This window comes from Acanthochromis polyacanthus, chromosome 3, assembly GCF_021347895.1.
Source record: "Acanthochromis polyacanthus isolate Apoly-LR-REF ecotype Palm Island chromosome 3, KAUST_Apoly_ChrSc, whole genome shotgun sequence".
In the NCBI taxonomy this organism is placed as follows: Eukaryota; Metazoa; Chordata; class Actinopteri; family Pomacentridae; genus Acanthochromis; species Acanthochromis polyacanthus.
The window spans coordinates 5,838,223-5,858,315 of NC_067115.1; the positions used below are offsets into that span (position 1 = coordinate 5,838,223).

Below are 20,093 nucleotides of genomic sequence, written 5' to 3' on the forward strand. Positions count from 1 at the left end.
TGAATCCTGCAGGACTTTTTGACCCTTTATGGATGTGAAAATGGTTTTTGACCGGCCACTAACAGTTTTCTGAGTACTCTAGAAAACTCAGATGATACTGCAGGGTTATTTTCTCAGGCTTTAGAGAGCTCCTTGCTGTACAACTGTAGTTTTAACCAGAATGACCAAACTGACCTGATTTTTAGAATGCTCTTTATGTTTTTGTCAAGTTTATCTCTGAGTACCAATCTAAAATCATTTTCATACCTGCAGGTCATACTAGAGAATACCAAATACTTGTTGAATTACAACAAGGCTCATTGATTTCTTCCCATGAGAAAATCCCACTTTAGTGTTTCATTGTCAAACAGCAGATCAAACATAGCTGTGAAGGATCTGGACTGCTGTGTTTGTTTTCTCGCACTCCCGTCGAAATCGGTTCCTCTTTCTCAGCCTTGCAAACGCACACATGCAGGCGCACAAACACATGTAACACAAAGCAGCTCTTTAACGGGACGGATCCGACAGAACAGCTGACCTCGATGAGAGACGTGGCCACTGATTGCAGCCACATACAGTAGATGAAGAACGGACGTGATAAGATCAAATATTAACACACCTGATTCTTTTAATGGCACATTTCCTTTTTTGTTAACATGCTGCCAGATCAAATGCTCCTATCAGCTGCTCGGTACAATCAGTGCTTTGTATCACATGAGAGTAAGAGCAGAAAACCACAAACATTAACACTAACAACTTTCAGGTTTATCATTGAAGGTCAACCACAGTGGAAATTATTAACAAGCTTGGAATTCATGCTGGACTGATTAGGCTGCTGCTTTTAGCCCTAAAGTATTTTCTGGTATAAACAAACAATAAACTAATTTTATGTGTCGTCATAATTCCTCACACTGAATTCCAGGAATGCTTGTGACACGTCCAGTTTAATGTTACATGGAAAGCATTTTTGTAGATAAACTGATCAAAACCTTTTTTCTACAAAACCAGACAGCTTTGCATTATGGAACTTGAAATGTTCACTTATCACAACTTTCTGACATTTTAAAGGGAACATTAATAACTCCAAGCCACCATCTTTCAGATCACAATTTACCAAACAAGATGGAATATTTTCATGTCTGGACCTCGTCTAAATCTGCTCTTCATGGTAATCCACTGGCCGCTCTCTTTTCTTCCTCCCTTTTCATTCCTCTTGATTTTTCGAATTGTTTTGTACGCTTACCATAATCTGTCTTTATGGGGGGTTTCTCCAGAGTACCAGGAGAAAACCCACATATGCACAGGGGAAACATACAAACTCCAAGCAGAAAGATCCCATTAAAGCCGGGACACAAACTAGAGATCTTCTAGCTGCAAGGCAAACGTACTAACAACCACGCCACTGTGCAGCCCTGTGTTGCATTTTGATTTTCTTTATTTATATCGCCACAAACAAAGAATTTTAACTTCTGAACTGAAAAACAAAACAGAACAGCTCTTTTTCTAACTGTGAGTACGTGTTGTGTGTGACTAATAAAGATAGAAACAGGATTTTCTCTGCACATTGCTCGTGCTTGTCCTGGCTTGTCTGAGTGACCGTCTCATTTTAGATCTCCTGCAGTGTGTTTATGTGTGTGTAGGCATCTGTGCGTGGGTGATGCAGCTGTGCATGTATGTACCACGCATGTATTTAAATGCTGTATTTTACATGAATGTGTTTGGTGTTGGTGGATTCATAACATCTGTGGAGCTGTGTTTGTGCGTGGGTGTGAGCGACACAAGCGGGTTTACTTCACTGTCAGCGATGCTGTTAAACTCATTTTGCCAGGCCGGGGAAAACGAGCAAAGTTTCAGGTTTCAGTGTGTTCCTGTGAACGCAGCACAGACCCACACTTGTATTTAGTGTCTCCGTCCACAGCTCATTTACAGCTTAGGTGACGGGCGGAAGTATTTGGTTAGTGGTGCACCTGCAGCAGCTTTCCCAAGACTGTGTATAAATACACAGGCTTAAAATGGAAACGACAACTTTTAAACTGAACTGTAAATAGAGAGAAATGTGATAGGTCTGTGAACTTTCGTGATGGATTGGTCATGATGATGTTCAAAAGAGAAAAGCGGGTGAAAAGCAAAGAAAAGTTTGTATTGGATGAATGATGCTCATTGTTTGTGGAAGAAAATCCCTCTCTGGTTATTCAGTAAACCACTGAAACTAATCGTTGTGTATGAAAATTACTTTTTTAGAAGTTTTTTCCTCTAAAGTTAATCCCTTCATGTCTTCAATCAGCTTAGAATTAACTCTGCAGTTATTGTAGCCTCTAATAAGTGCAGATCCGCTCCCCATTTTGTGCCATTTTCACGGCACCTTGAACACACCAACTCATCTACAATTCTGCTCATACACTGTAAAACTACTCTGCACCACATAGGATGTAGTATTGCAGTAATTCAGCCAAACATGTTCGAACCAATAGGAAACCATTTGGGTCAATAAATGATTTAGGGAAGTGCATGGGATATACAGTATCTTGCATACATTTTTATTAAAAGTTAAAAAAAATAGTTTTTTTTAAGTTCATTACGATCGTGTCTTTACAAATTCCATAATTACTTATAATGGAAACAGTCACTTATTAAAATAAATTAAAGGATATTACTAAAATATCAACTAAATAACCATCCAAATTTAATAACAACCACCTTCTAATTAGCTAAACAATAATAAAATGAGCTGATCCAGAAATAGTTTTTATTGTGTTCTTTTTTATTAAGTTGCGATAATCATGACAGATATTTATTTTAGCAATATATCAAATTTTATATAGAAAATAACAAATTGTATCTGTGTCTGAGAAATCACTTTCAACTAAGTTACCCATTACAAAAACACCTCTCAAGGAAGTGTTGATTCCAGATAACATGACCTGCTACACATGATGTCATTTCCTCCTGAAGACTCCAAGGCTTTCTGAGTTATTTAGCATAAAGTAGTGTGTGTGTCAAGTGTGGATTTATGGCATGTCAATAGGTTTACTACAATATCTTCATAAATAACTTCCAATATCAATTTTACTCAATTGTATATATAATATTTAGAAGAATCTTTCTGTAAAAATGCCATGTGGTGTTTGGTTATAGGCGGCCATGTTGATTTTAGGCCTGAAAACAGCAAAAATGTCAACTATGATACAAAAAGTCCTGCATTTATATATTGACCCATTTCATGACACAGAAAGTCCCATGCTGAAAGTTAACTGGATTGGTTTTGTATGTTTGTTATGCATGAAACTCCAAAAGTCTGAATCTGTGTACAGTTTCAAGGTGAAAACACACAACCATGGCATTAACTGACCATTCTGCTCATGATAGGTCTTCCAGTGTATAAAAAAACTCCATATGGACATGCTAACAAGTTAAAAAATTATACACACACACACACACACACACACACACACACACACACACACACACACACACACACACACACACACACACACACACACACACACACACACACACACATATATATTATATATATATTTCCACTGATAATATGCTGGAGATTTGAATGCTTGTAGCTCTGCTAACAGTGAGTTAACAGGTTCACTGTTTGACCTATGAGTTCATCTAAACAGGAAACAATGACCCTGCATTTGACTGAACCTGTGGCTTTTTATTGTTATAGGTCTCTGAAGTGATGTTAAATGCAAATTAAGAGGTATGACAGTCTAGGTTATCGTCTTCCCAACAGCCTACTTTGTTGCCCACAGTAGAGTCACTGGATCGATGCCAGCAACGCTCATTTAGGTTCACAACAACAGAACAAGTCAGTACATGTAAGCAGTGGAAGGGTTTTAAAATTTGCTTTTGGTGGGTTTACTGTAAACTAATTACTGGGGCGTGTAGACAAATATTGAACAGTACATTACTTAGTGGACTGAATATGTTTATACTCTATCACACATGAGGAGATCTATGTCATATTAATGACAATGCAAACATCTTGTTACTCAGTCTGAGCATGTCGTACTTGTTTGGAATGAACTTGCTTTGGGCTAATTCTGGCTAAGAATGAAAAAAATGTGAAGTTGACTGAAACTGCTAACTTTTAGATGTCAACATCCTTCTCTTTGTAGCTGCAGACTCTGGTGTTACAAGGTCATTTAATGGAGTTGATTATGGATTACTTTCCCACTTCTAGCAAATCTCTGCAGTTACTTGTGAGAAGTAAAGAGAACTGCATCTTCCACTTAAACTGACAACAAACCAAATCTAGAGCTGCTCTGAATCATGCCGTTCTATTAAAAAATAGATCAGGAAGTGCATTTTGAAGCTGTAAGCCAGATATTTCCTCCAGAGATAGGGCGATGAATATAAAACACTGTGTTCTGTGTTTAGGAGCACAGTCCTCCTTCAAGACCAGCTCCTGAAAAAAAAAAAGTGATCCAGATCTGCACCAATGTTTAAACGGTTCTTTTGTTTGCTGTGCTCTGGTTCTCCATCAAGCCTCCTGCAATCAAAAGTTGTGACAAAAGAAGCGCTTGTGTCCCAAACACTGAGCGTGCTGCTTGTCAAAGCTGTTTTCCCGGATTTAGAGCCTAAACATCTGCAGCTGATTTCATCTGGATCAAACAATCATGCGGTCAGTCACTGCAAATACACAGAACTTTATATCTGCTGTTAGCAAAAGTGTGTCTCTGTGAAACTTTAATATTCGCCATAAGCAAGTAACAAAACACAACAATACTGTAGTGCTCCTTCCAGTGTTTGGGCTGTATGATCAATTAAATTCAATTGAATTTTATTTATATAATGCTCATTCACAAGCCTTACAAATTTTAAACAGAGAAACTCAGTAAGTTGTGCTATGTGTATGTGTGTGATAGTCTTGATTGGACTGTAATTATGGGCTAAAACCTTTAAGATGTAACTCCTGCATGAAGTTCAGTCATGTTAATGCATAAATACCTTTACAGTCACAATGTAGGAGATGTAATCAGTTTTTTGGGAAGTAGAAAACTGCATTATATGAGCTGAATATATCCTTAAAACAGCTTTTTTTTTCAACTTGAATAAAGAGCTGGATTGGTTATAATTACATCAAGGAAAATATGGAGAAACATAAGGTTTGCAGTTTTTGAGTAAAACCAGACAGATGCAGACAAACCAAAAACCACAGAAAACAGAGGAAGGATTAAATGTTATCAGCAGGGCAGCTTTGAGGTGTCTGTCTCTGACGTTTGAATAAATTGCTCCAAAAAATGCAGCTATCTGGTTTCCAAAACAGCCCCAAAGATCTCCGTCGCGCACCACGAACCATCTCTCCTCTGCGTATTTTTTTGCAGGTGCAGCGTGCCTCGGGGACGCGCACGTCTGCGCACTCCGGCTCCTCGCTGCACCTCCCACTTCCCCAGCTTGTTTAAGTGCTCGCCTCCTTCACTTCAATGAGCAGTATTGTTAAAAAAGTCCGTGCGCCGCTGAACGCTGGCGGACCTGGTCTGCGAGCGGAGCGAGTGCGCTGCAGGGAAACACCTCTGGGCTGTAAACTGTGCGGACAGTAACTCTGCGGCGGTGCAGGGAGAAGTTCTGGGACAGTTTTGGGGGCTTTGCATCGGAGAGACACGCCGGCAAAGTGGATAAAAGTTGCGAGTGGGAGCTGCTCTGAGCGTATTCCCGCGGACGTTTGGATTACTTTGCCAAGGTAAGCTTCTCGTGCGCCTTTATTGTGGCTTTTAAACTTCCAGTGCGCATTTTGGTGCAAACTCAGCTACACAGCGACTGATTCTGAGTTGAACTGAAGCGTGTTTTTGCAGCCTTCTACAGCAGATAAACCTCTCTCACGTCTGAAATCTGGCTGATGCGGTGATATCGATTAGAGGCTCTCAGTTAACCGGCTCTTCTTTAAACTTGGGCGCTGATAATTGATCCAGCCTCGGCTCTCTGTCGTGCCTTTACTCAGCCTGCTTCACTTGTGAACACAGACTCTGTCAGCGTCTCCTTGCATTCCTGTCCCGGTGCACAGGTCGCGGTATCTCGGGTCAGGATCTGGCGACCAGACGCGCTCAGGGGGGACGCGCGGAGAGACACAGAGAGGAGTGTTTCTCTGCGGAGATATGTGGAAACAGGATTAACTCTTATCTTTGCTCGTTGCTTCGGACCGTGTTAGTGTCGAATGTATCGGATTAGAGGTTGTTATCTGCCCCTTCGCGGCTTCTCCCTCGCTTCTTTTAGTGTTCACCTCAGATGGGAGACTTTAATCCGTGTGATTGATTGGTGATCCCCAGAGAGGAATCAGGCTGTTTCCAGTGGATGTGGTCCGTCTGACAGTTTGGAGTGATGATACCTGGTTATATAGGTGCTATTCTATTTGCAGTTTCGATTCTGCTTCAGTCTGTAATTAATTGCTGTGGTTTGCAATATTGAAACGAATTAACCAAAAAAAATGACTTTGATTGGTGCTGAAAGGAGCTGATTAATGATTATTTGACTGACAGAAGACACTTGTGATAATTAGATTAAGATATGCGTTCTTATTTTTTTTTTTATAGCTATCACTAAATCTATACTTTGAGGTTTGGCTCAATTGGCCAACATAACGAGTAAATTCTAGGAAATGTTTTCTGCCATTTTAGAGGATAAGTAATTAGGAAATATTAAGACTACTTAGGACTCTAAACAATTGTTTCTTCTGATCGCATTAGTTGAACAAAGAGGGATTTTCCCCCCACCTCTAGACCTCCTAAAACTGCACTTTCTAGTGTTCCGTGGGCTAAATGCATGAACCAAGTATAAGCAAAACTTTATCATTCATGACTCTGAGTTCTTCAGTGTAGAGCTGCAACCACCAATAGATTGATTAGTTGATAAATAGAAGTTAGAATGACGTAAAAAGTGGATTATAAATCAAGGAAACTTGCTAACATTAGATGCAATCGGGTTTCTGTATGTGTTGTATTTTTGTTTTTATTTGCTTTATGTCATTGTGTATTAAAGAATTGTATCTTCAGTATTGTTGGTCCCACAAAATGAGGAATCTGAAGATGTGACTTAGATTTTTATTTTCTAACATCTTTAATTAATCTGAATGACATTTAAGAGAATGATCATTAATGACTGTGGTTAGCTGCAGCTCTAGCTGTGATATTTACATGTGCTCAAACTATAGGAATCGGATATTTTATAAGGACAGCGGTATACATTTACAATATAAAAGCCATCTGTCAGATCATCTTTTTTTTGTAAAAACATGGTTGATTTCATGCTTAGAGTCATATTAATATGCTTTTTATTGCAATGTATTGCTAGCAATCAAAAGACAGAGTTGCATGATGGAGTTTTTGTCGAATAAATCCAGACCGGGATATGTAGAATATAACCTGCTGTCTTCACCTTACATTGTAACTTGCTCCAGGAGTTGGAGGCAGTAAAACAAACCCAGCATGCAGCGTATGAGTATGGGAAAAGTAAAGAAAGGTGGAGACAGAGGGATGGACGAGGTACGTACGGGAGAGCGGGAGAAGCTAAGCAAACATTCCTGACTCGGTGTCTCAGCAATTTAATTAAGGTTTTTGTGAGATGCAGCAGCGAGCACCTTGAGGTGAAGGCTTAACCCCAACTCCCCTCCGTTTCAAGCTTGGACTAATCCCAAGGGTCAGCTAATAAGTGTTCGGGTCATGCCACCATGACAACTAAATAGGAGGGAACCCAAAGGAAAGCTCCCCAATCAGAGAGTTAATCACCCCATGAAGGAAGTTAAGAGGTACAAGGTGAAGAGGATCGAGTCATGGATTGGACCGTGTGTGTGTGTGTGTGTGTGTGTGTGTGTGTGTGTGTGTGTGTTGTTATCAGCCGCACCAACTCCAAGCCCCTCCTCTTAGTGGAGTTTAAGTGTGCCCTGTGGTGCTCTGATGTTACACACCCACACAGCCGTCCACACACACTCCTCCCTTCAGGTCAGATTTCGGTCACTGTAGATTTTTTATAGGGAAACAACACCACTGGCACGTCTGGCTGTTCTTATTTTCTGATGCTGGTAACTTAAGTCCGGCTTCCTCAAACATTTTTCTATTTATCTTTCTGCTACGTTTTAAGTATCGATGCTCTGGCTGTGAAGTTTTTTTTGGCTCTCAAGGACAAAAAGCGTCTCCCCTCTGTTGTCGTCTCGACCGTTTTTGCTATTCGCTCATTCCTTTCCTGCTCTCTGCGTTTACTGTGCTTGACATGTGCAGATGTGACGTTTTTACCACTGCAGAGAGGCTCGTTTCCAGCCTCACCCTTCTGCTCTCTTGTTCTGGTTTCTGTTCGATCTGTTTTCCATCTTGGCTTTTTCTTTTTTACCCTGTTAGCCTAATATTTTCTCCAGATTTGCCTTTTATGTGGAACAGGCTGTCACAATTGCTGTTACTGAAATCCTCGTGATAACCATCCCCATCACCAGACTGGAAAGATTCAGCAAAACCCTGGATTGCATGAAATGTCCAACGCTAACTTTTTGAGACCGTTTCCTTCTACAACAGCTTTGCAATGCAGCTATTGGCCCGGTTAAGGCTGGGGAGAGCAGAGATGGAGACGTAGGTATATTAAAAATTTGGTTCAGGTGAAGAAAGGATTGTGCTCATAGTTAAACAACGACGTTATAAATGGGGTCCATGCACCAGCCTGTACTCCACTCCTACGTTACACTTACCTGAGGCACATTTCTTCCTGCATTGGTGCAGGATGTGAATTGTGTGCTGCAGATTTGTCCAGTTAAAACCTCCTCTGTCATTCATCTTTCTGTTTTTCATTGCCTTCTGCATAGGTTTCCCTCCAAAATATGAGTCTAAAGAAAAGAAAAATCCCATTATTTCCATTAATTGTCACTCTAGCGCTGCATGACCTGCTGTATATGCCGCTGTGCTTTACTTTGTTTCTGATAAAGGAGGAATCATGTAACAGTGGATGACAGCAATATTCCAGTGAAGTTGTAAATCACAAGCAGAAGATGGGGAAGCAGGTCCAGCAATGACATTATTCAAAGTCACATGTGCAATCTAAAATTTCCTTTCTGTGGTGGCTCTGGTAGCAGACGTTCCAGTTTTCTCTGGAACTGAAAAAAAAAAAAAAGAATTGTAAGATTTGTCATCACATAAAAAGTCTCCAGCTTAGTCGCTTCAAACAAAAAGGAATTACGTTGTTTTCTTTTTCTTTAGCAACTGATTGTTCTGTTTCCACTTTTTGGCCTTAGCCAGGCATAAAAATGTGACTTTTTTATTTATGGAGTTCCATTGCTTAGTTTTTGAGTGCAAACTGCACATAAAAGTAAGTGGAACGTAATCGCTGTGCAGATGTATAGCTGGGCTGAGCTGTAAGCTCATTTGGGAACATTTAAGGAAGCAGGGACCACGCAGATGGAGCGGACGTCCAGCATCAGGCCTGACTGCTGATAAATCATCCTGCTCAGTTTAGTCATTACACTCCTCTGGGTATGTTCCTCACTAGTTGCTTTAGCATTTGACAAATGCATTTTTCTGCATTATCCAGCACTTTGTACCTAAACCATCTAACCTCTGAAGTGTCTAGGGGCGTCAAGTGAGATCACTTTGAATATTGATTAATTGCATTTTCCAAGACCGCAGAGTAACTTGTTTGATTTGTTTGTTTTGTTGGATCAACAGTCCAAAACCCACAGACAGTAAATCTGAAATAAAAGACGGAGAGCGCTGAAAACACTCATGTTGGAGAAGCTGAAAAACAGAGAATGTTTGACATTTTTTGCTTGATAAATGACTAGAGGGACTTATTGACTATCAAAATTCATTAACTGAGGTGTCAGATGGTTTTGTTTCTACATGGCTGAGTTTAAAGACACTGATTGTGCTCTTTCTATATATTGCCACAAATTAGTCAAACCCTGTACTCTAAGTAATTGGTAGTGGACAGCTATGATTGGAGTTGGCTATTGCTAAATTTGGTTTCTGTTTTCAGGCACATAAAAAGGCTCACATTACATCTTTACAAGCTTCCTTGACACCAGAGGAATTCTAGACTCAAACAGCACATAACAGGCTGAAACTTAACATGCTCAGCAGAGGGGAACCTCCACTTTCCAAGAGCTCGATTCCTGCCGCCTCCTCCCTCTGCAACCCCCAGGGATGGTTTAGGGGTTGTTACTCCTTTACTAACCCATGAAGCGTGTCTCTAAGTACCTCCCCCTCCCTCATCCTCACAGTGTGTTGTATAAACACGGTGCTTCAGTAGGAAGGTAAAGAGCGTGACACATACAGACTCCTCGTAACATTCCTCTGTGGTACCAGGAGACACCGGGAGGGAAAGATGCTTTCAAGATGGACAGATTGTCTAATGCAGAAAGACCAGGCAGAGATTACAACAATTAACCTTCTGATAACCTGAAATCAGCGAGTCGCATCCCTTAACGAAGTTTTTAAAGAGGAGAATTTGCTTCAGTTTTTTTCCCTCAGTCAGTCAACAAATCATCTGCGTCTAATAATATTGAAATGATTTAACAAACTGACCAAGAATTGCAATTGCGCTTTCCTTGCTATGTGAGAGCTGACAGGAGCAGAGATTGAATGTAAGAAAGCTTTCATACTTGCTACCTAATCTGTCTGAAGTCTTTAAGATATCCTGCCCTTCCTCCAATCCTTTGACAGCAGCCGAACCACTACCTGAGGGTGTGTGTGTGTGTGTGTGTGTGTGTGTGTGTGTGTGTGTGTGTGTGTGTGTGTGTGTGTGTGTGTGTGTGTGTGTGTGTGTGTGTGTGTGTGTGTGTGTGTTCTTGTACTTGCTACATGGTGAGGACCATTTTCTGCATTTAACTATCAAAGTGAGGACATTTTTACAAAGTGAGGACATTTTGGCCGGTCCTCACTTTGAAACAGCCATGTTTGAGGGTGAAGACTTGTTTTTAGAGAACAGGTATGAATTGAGGTTTGGTTAGGGTCAGGGTAAGGATTAAGTTTAGGCAATCAGTTGTGATGGTTAATGTTAGGGTAAGGCTCTAGGAAATGCATTACGCCTATGGATGTCCTCACTAAGATAGAAGTACAAATATGTGTGTGTGTGTGTGTGTGTGTGTGTGTGTGTGTGTGTGTGTGTGTGTGTGTGTGTGTGTGTGTTGGGATGGGGGGTTGTGAGGTAGATTAGGGAAACCCCACCTTCAAGCCCCCTTTTTCAGAGCCCCACTCTGTCTTTTTCTCCTGAGGGCACATAGTCTGGCTGCACACACATGCACCCTTTCATCCCCATTCAGCAGCCCTTATTCCCCTGCACACACACACACACACACACACACACACACACACACACACACACACACACACACACACACACACACACACACACACACACACACACATGCACTCAAGTTGCATGTAGACAGTGGCCTGGGGGCTGCAGGGCCTCACAAAGCACTTCAAAGCGCCGAGGTCTGGACCTGTGATATTTTGAACAACTCGAAGGCACAACAGGTGAGGAGAGATGGCGTTTGACACACAGAAACTCGCCGGCAGCGTTGGTTACCGTCCACCCGTGCGCTGAAGTCCACGCTTGTGTGTAACATGTTGTATGTGTCAGGACGTGCGAGAGATCATCGAGTTGCCTCAGGCGGTGGTTTTGGGAAATGAGTTTCGGATCTCAGTGCGTGTGCATTCAGGTGCACATGTTCAAGATTATGTTTTTAAACTGCAGCACTTAGAAATGTGTTGTTGTAGTGGATGGAATGCAGCAGCCAGCTGTGTGAATTAGTGGATTAAGATGTTAATAATGCTAAAACCGGAAAAATGATTCAGTCATGTTTAATTGCTATTACAACACTCAGCCAGAAACTTCTGCATCTAGAGGTTGAGTTGTTGAAATACTGGTGAAACAAACATTAACTTGTGGAACTTAGACACTGAAAATCTAATGTAGTCTATACCTAGATGCTGAGACATATGCTGGCTTGTAGATAAATCAGTGCTTTGTTGAAATCTTACCTGTAATACAATGGAAATGTACAGCAGCCAGCCACAGCATTACAACCACTGACCTGTGAAGTGTCTGATGTTGATCATCTCATCACTGTGCAGTATTTTAGTGGCATTCATGTGGACGTTACTTTGTCATGTGGCGCCTACGTAAACATTGTTGCAGACTAAACACACTCCCCCATGGCAACTGCACTCCCCAAGTCCACCTTAGAAATACTGAACAACAGCTCAGGAATGGCTCCAGGAACACAACATAGAACCCACGGTGTTGGGCCCAACCTCAAAGCTCCACACATCTCAGTCTGATTGAGCATCCTCTCCATCCTGCTGCCAACATCCTGGTGCCAGACACGACAGGACACCCCAAGAAGTCCCTGCCCCAATGGATCAGAACTGTTCTTGTGGCACAAAGGGGACCCTTTAAATATTATTCAGTTGGCTCTATTGTTGTAGTGGATCTGTGTTGGTTGAATGGTTCAATGTAGATTTGAAAGCGAGAGTAAGAATGGTTTGTCAGTGACCAGGAGAATAAAAGCAGAGAGCACATCTGAAAGATTTCACTAGCGTATCTGTTGGAGCATTCAACACCTCTTTCTGCTACCTGTGTTGTTTTAGTTTCATCTTCCTTTGGTTTTATGGTCTCAGGTTTGTAACTTTCAGTCAGTACTCTCACTGATGGGGTCTCTAGCAGGAAAACAAGTTCACAAGTTGTCTCGACACCGCTTGCTTGCAAATGCGCGTGTCAAATTTCGATCAACATAAACTTGATGCAACCACATGATTGCATTTTACGGACTGTGACTGGGCCTGTCTAAAAAATGCACCGATAACATTGTTAGTGCTTAATATATAAGCTAAACTGTGGAATAATTGGTTGATTAAAGCTCTGATTAGAAACTTTACTGCATTGGATTCAAATGATACCATATTGTGATATGAGTGTGCTAAATTTTGATATGATCTACATTTTAATGTAATTTAGATAATAAGCAAAAACAAGTACATGGAGGTGGATGAGATGATTGAAATGAAAAACTTTGTTAGAAGAATATCCACCCAAACAAATAAAATGGCCATTGATGGGTGGTAAGAAGAATCTTCCAGCTTTCAAAAATCAGAAGACTAAATCAAACTAAATTGCTGAGTGTTGTGATTATATTGTATCAACAGTTTTGGGGATACAACTCTGTGCACTAAAAGAAGTTGTGCAACAGCACAAGTGTAGCGACCAAAGTTACGGTAAAGTCGGCTGACTGCAGGTGTGACGCTAAACTTGCTCCTCGACAGATTTACAAGTGAGACGCTCAGAGATGCACAACAGGAAAGTTCACTTCTTTATTAAATAACAGCCTGAAATGTATTAACAACAAGTTTAGGGACTGTGAGTGTGTGCTTAGGACTGCCATAACCAGTAATGCTGCAACACTCTGCAGCTCATTATATTATATCCTTCTTCCCCCTGGAGGTCCCTGAACCAGGACCAGGCCTGTTGCAGAAATGAACTGGTCTCATTGTTGGTCTTGCCAACATGGTAAATGTCGTGAAGACGCCTGCTACTAGCTTCATTTGTGTTGCGTGAGATTTGTCATAGTTGAGGTCAAAAAAACAAAACAACTTTTGAACTGACTCCTTGTGATGAGGCTGTTATTAACTCACTGATTTATAGTTATGATTTGGCAGAAGTGCAAATGTCATATTTTGCTGGAGGTTTTTTCAATGCTCATTGTGGAGCGGCGATCGGGTTAAGGAGACTTATTGTATTTCAGAATGCTCCCAAGTGTCTGTTATTCATAGAGCCAAAGATTGTTAATTTTGGCCGTACAGTTTTGCAGCTGTTACTGACTAAATTTGGGGAAGTTATTTGTGGTGGAAATCTGAAATAAATAGCTCGAGGCAAAAGGGGTCAACTGACACAATCCTTCATACTTTATCACACACTGCTGCAGGGAGGATTGATGCCACACACACACTCGCCAATCGACACTGTTAGGCACACAATCTTCTGCACTACGCTGATTTTAACAAAGAGTACAGATATGTACTGTACAGCACACAGTTCTGCCTTGCATAGACATCTTCTCCCCTCTTTCTGTCTCTAACACACACACACACATTGACACACACAGTCCTCCTTGGAGGCCTCACTGCAGCTGGCAGGGGATTAAGAGGTCAGGAGTCAAAGGGTGAACCAGTCAACCCACAGACCGGGACAAGAAACTGACGAAGCAGAAGAAACACAGGCAGAGAACGGGCAGAGTGCTGAGTCACTGAATCATAGTCAAACTTACAGTCTGGATTATGAGTATGAGAAGAAATCGACCCTACTGAGCGGATATTGCACAATCTGGTACACATTGGTTTAACATGTTTCCATTTCACGGAAGAAAGACAAACTGATCAAACCTGCAAGATAGGGCTAGTGCATGGTTTCGAACTGTTACTCACTTATCATAATGAGAACAGGTTAGCTACGTGACTTCAAAAGTCAACTGACCTTTAAATGACAGATCCTACAAAATGTGTGGCATTTTGAAGGCGTGGTATGTTGAGATGAGACGAAGGCTGATTTGGTATAAATGTCCTGAATCCCAATCAGTTTCTGAGCATTTCTCTGTCTCTCTGGGCTCATTTTCAACCTCAATGGAAAGTGTTGCAAAGTTATGTGCCATAAATCTAAAAAAAAAACTTTGTCTAAGCGCCCAAAAGTATTACTAATACTGGAAAAAATGGTGGCTCTACATGCTACAGATCATTTAGTACTTACATCTTTCATTTGTTTCCATATTTGTCTCCTTGTCTGCTCTGTATAAACACAGCATGGAGTTCAGCCTACTTAAGAAGTCCCAGAATTTTTGTCGTTGCACTGCTGGTCACAGCTGAGTCACTAATAGCTTCTCAGTCGAAATGAGGAGCACAGAATTGTTTTTCTTTTTTTTTTCTTTTTAAACAGAATCTATCTACAGTCTCTTTATTTTTGGTGAACTTGAAATTGAGAAATGTAGAATATAGTGGTTTTGAGAACAGCATGAATTTGTGCTCATATCTGGTTGGACTTCAGGTCGCAGGTGAGGAGCTGAAGTTCTGACAGAAAGCTGAAAATCGGATGATTATTTCTGCTTTGACAGTTTCTAGCTCTGATGAATGCTGTCATTTTAGCTGTCTTTTAAAAGACAACACGTCCTCTAGACATTCTGGTTCTCTTTGGTTTTCAGCCGATTAATATAGATACAGAACAAATCAGATATTTTTTCATGTGTTCGTTTCTCTGCCACCTAAACAGCAGACGAAACTTGTTATGATGTCTTCTGATTTCTGACATTTTTCTGTAATGTATAAAATATATCTTTCTGGTTTCTTGAGCTTCACTGCTCCACAATGAGCAAAAAAAATCAGGGGGATTGTGGGGAGTGGGGTCAAAGGGATGGGTAAATGATCCATATAATTTAAAGCGTCCAAATAAAACTACTGTGGAAGGGAGGGTGTTTCTGCAAATAACATAGCTTCAAAGTCAGTGCCTATTTCATTGTGAGTGATATTGCAGTGCTTGGTTTTCTGTGAAAATGGAATTTAGATATTAAAATGAGCAGAAAGCTGAGAGTAATTATACAAAGCAAACACTGTCCACAAAAAGAGTTGTCAGCTTCAACACTTTAAAGTTGTTGAGTTGTTTGAGTCAGCAAGGCGCTGGTTATTTCCTCATCATTTCCACATGGCGTGTTTGCAGGGTGAAGAGCTCTGGTCAACAGAATAGGAGCTTTTTATGAACACAAACAACTTTTAGTGTGGTCTTGTCTCTGTGTAAATGACTAACATTTTTGGCAAAAAAGTGCACAAGACAGACAATGCACAATATAATAACAATACAACAATATAAACAGGTTTTTCTGGGGAAAAGATGGTAATTAATATTTATTAACATTCCCTCCAGCTTTCTAACCGGCCCTGTGTTTGAGTTTGCGCCGTCTCATTGGACCCAGATGCATCATTTGCATCAACTCAGCGCTTTAAGACATCAGATGAAGAAACGTAGCAAACTGTGGCTGTGGGCGAGTCTGTGGGCTTTTTAATTGGGACATCTTGTTCACAGATGAGAACCGAATGCCGCTTCGGAGAGACGGAAAAAGTGGATCAAAAAATTAGGCTGCAGCAGTTTTAGTGCCAAGAGGAGCAAAGAGTGGAAATTTGCTGCGAATGTGGGTTATAAGAGTCAGCAAAAACAGGGAGCATGCTCAAAAGTTAATAATAATGCAAAGTTAAACAGTAACGTATGGATCCTGGAACGCACCAAAGAGGACATTTTTTAAAAAGAATTTGCCCGAAAACTGCAATCATACACAATTGTTGCGAGTTTGGTCCATTCGCTAGGAGTTAGCAGCACTCTAGCAGCTGTTTTGTGCTTTCAGAGCTCTCAAAGTACTTCATTTAATTAGTCAAATTAATATTATTAAGTTACCACATTCATTTTCCTTTAACACACACTTTAGCTTGCATTTTTCTTACTTTGTTGGACTGTACATCTAATGTGACCACATTTCGTCTACCTCATCACCTCTTGCTTATAAACAACTAGCTGCACACATGCTACAGTGGATGTAGGGAATTAAAACGTTTGAAGTCGTAGTCTGTCTAAATTGTGTTTAAAAAAAAGTGGAATAAATTAATAAACTGGACTGAGATACATTATATGGATGTGCTAGTGGGTCCAGTACAGCTTACTTATTTAAGCTGTACTCAGATCCTAGCTGGGCTCTGTTTTAAACGTCTAGAAAGAAGACTGTGTTTATTTATTTGTGCCTGTCATGTGTACTGTACCACTACATTAGATATAGCTGCTAGCTAAAGCAAGACGCTTTATAAACACAGACAGACCAATGCAAGTCCAAAACAAGCAGTCAGCAGGTCAGTGAACTGCACAAACGTTACTCGGATGAGGCCAAGACACACCAGACTGCTCCCACTACAACAGATGGGACGTATTAGACAAATTGAGGTAGCAAGGATTGATGGAGCAGTTTCGACCGTCATAGAAAAATAAACTTAATATATCTGTGTAAGACTTGATTGGGTTGTTGGTGGGTTCAGTGACTTCTGGCTTTCGCTAAACTCCCAGCTCGTTAAAATTTGATTGCTGCCATTATTCAAAAGAATGGGAAGGTGTGTTTATAGTGCAGGGATCAGGAAGGGATGTATTCTCCTAAGGTTCCAACAATGGCAAGAGTTCACCAGTGGATAAAAGCTGTTGATGACCAAACTCACCATTAACATCGGTTGTTGTGTTTCTGTAGTTTTCGTGTACCAGTAATGCATTGGTTTTAGAAGAGATTGTAAGGTCCTGGACAGAGAAGATGCCAGGTTTCCTAGCAACGTAACCCTGCAGCATTATTATCCCCCGCCTCCACGAAGTGGAAAAGGGGGATATAGGTTTGGCCTCCGTCCGTCCGTCTGTCCGTCCGTGCGTGCGTGTGTCCGACATGAAGGGGACAGCTTTTCTCGGAAACTGTTACAGCTCGGATTACGAAATTTAGTGTGTAGCTTCACACCATGGACCCCTTGATCAAGTTCGAAAATGAGACCTGTGCGACAATATTTAACAGAGTTATTTCCCTTGATCACTATCTTGGATATAGACTCATAGACATCACATGTGGCGGGGGATATTGATGACCATGTCGTCTTGTTTTTATAACAATTTAATTATCCTTTGCTTTATAACAACGCAATATAAAGGCCAGCTGTACTCATTAAAATGCACATGGCTGGATAATTTAGAGAAAATATCCAATTGTGATTTTCCCAACTGTTTCTGAATGAATAAGTAACAATCAAATGTACGGTTAGGGAAAACATATGTCCAGTGATGCCAAATATTTTCAATGTAAAGTAGCTACAGCTTGATTGAAACGCTACCACTTTACCTCACGTGCTAATTCATAGATCTTAGATGCCATAAACTGTTTACATGTATATATTATGTTTAAATTAAATCAAACTAAACTCGATTTGGTCAAATTAGCTGTATTTGTTTCAACCTGCTGCAGTTTAGAGAATCTCAGCTGCACATCTGCCCATATACAGATTTTTGTGTTTGGAGCTATTAAAAGGGGGAAAAAAAGCTGTCTGAGTAGTTATCTAACCTAATTCAACACAGCAAAAAACTAATTTCTAACTGAAACGCTTGTAAATTGACACAAAAATGATTAGTGCGTAGAAGTATGTGGCTTTGTGTTTCCAGCTCAACCCCAGCAAGAAGAGCAGAGACAAATCAAAGAAACACAGAAATCCATCATGTAAAATACTGAAATTATTCTGTCTTTGGCAGAAAATTTAGCGTGCACGTGTGACCCCATCACTCCTTTAAATGGAATGTGTAGATAAGATGAAGACATCAGGCTCGGCACAGTACGGTGCAGCTAAGTAAGCAAACAACAGCGAACATCAGGGAGAACCGTTCTCAGCTGACTCAGTGGTGTTGAAACAAACATGGAATATTATTCTCAATGGCAGCTTGAAGAACAGCTGAGCCTATAGAGCCACCATGCTCACGCACAATGTGTTTTTAGTCATTTTATCTTCTTGCAAAACCCTAAAAAAAGTGCATATTTCCATATGCAGGGTTTAGATGGAGGGGAAACCACATGAATTTAGGCCACAAGAACTCGAGCAGACCCACTGAGAGGTTTACTTCTCTCATGAGCCAAAACTGAAATTATAGCATATGTAGTCTTGATCTGAAGTGACTGAAGTGGATTCAGTATTTGGTCAGTGTATCCAGTGAAGTTGAGGATGTCCAGGAATACAATGATGCTTTAAAATGGCAGGATGAGGCAAATTTGCCAAAACGTCTTAACATGAAGTCGCTTAATTTAACCCTCCTGTTGTCCTCATTTACAGCCACCAAAAAATGTTGTTTTCTAGTCTGAAAAAAAATCCAAAAATCCTGCAAAAATTTCTGAAAAATTTGCAAAACCTTCAGGAAGAAAATTCCAATAATTCCTTTAAAATTTCCCTTAAAAGTTTTATTTAAAAAAAAAAATCCCCAAATTTGGCAAGAAAATTCTTGTAAATATTTTCCAAAAATGAGTAAAAGTCTTCAAAAAAATTGCACATTTATCAGTAAAACATCTAATTTTCTCTTAAGAACACTCGCATAAAAATCAACCAAAATCCAGCGAAATTCGCTGGATTTTGGTTGATTTTTATGTGAGTGTTCTTAAGAAACATTCTTAACATTTCTTTTTTCCACCAAAAAATGTTCAAAGATTTCCCAAAATTGTTGAAAATGTGGACATCAGAAGTTTCACTGTGTAAATGTGTATTTTTTCCACATTTTCAAACTTTAAAACGGGTCAATTTTGACCCGCAGGACGACACAAGGGTTAACAATCTAACTTTATACGGAAGGATTTAGGTTTTTATGGACGTGCTATGACTGAGCTGTGATTGGATTATTGGAAAACATGATTGCGATTAAAGCACAGCGTGTTTCATTTGTGCTTACATGCATACCTATGTGTTTACTCACTGCTGCTGTGCTCAAAGCTAATGTGAGGAAATCGGCCAACTTACGCATGCACAGAACCTTAGGCCATGTTTGGTGTTTAACTGAGCCCTGGTATGCGAAACAGCCACACGTCTTCCCATGAAATTGAACCAACAGAGATGCTATCTTTAAAGGAATCAGAAAGAGGCATGGCATCACTTTAACTTAATTCAGCACTCTGATGACTTTCTCTGTTCTTTTCCCTCTGATCCTCTTTTCTGTGACGTTATTATTCTTTGAATTCTTGATAAAATTTTAAATCAGAAATGACTCAAAAATAAACAAGTCGCCCTACTCTTAACAGTAATGTGGTGCAAAACAAGGCAAGCTTTGTGTGTGCTCTCAGTGTGTGTGTGTTTGTAGGTCTGTGTGTGTACACTCCATCCATCTACATAAACAGGACACCATTTTTCTCCCCATTCCCTCTCCAAACATCCCTCCAGGCCTCGAGGCTTTTTTTTTTTTTTCCAGAGTCGTGTGTCAGCGCCTGGCCTCCAGTGGAGCGTGTCGTCGCCCTTCCTTCACATTTCTCCGGTTGTGTTCACGGTTTGCAGTGAGGCTTGCAATTTAACTGCAAACATATGGAGCGACATGTTTGTGATCAAAAA

General features: G+C 40.5%; 1 protein-coding gene across 1 annotated transcript in view; it reads left to right on the forward strand.

Annotated features, from left to right (window-relative positions):
• The first annotated feature begins 5,399 nt into the window (after positions 1–5,399).
• vasna (vasorin a) overlaps positions 5,400–20,093 on the forward strand; it is a 39,044-nt gene continuing 24,350 nt past the window's right edge. The window contains exon 1 of the mRNA XM_051945814.1: positions 5,400–5,677. The gene's annotated coding sequence lies outside the window, so the exon portion shown is untranslated. The remainder of the gene's footprint in view (positions 5,678–20,093) is intronic.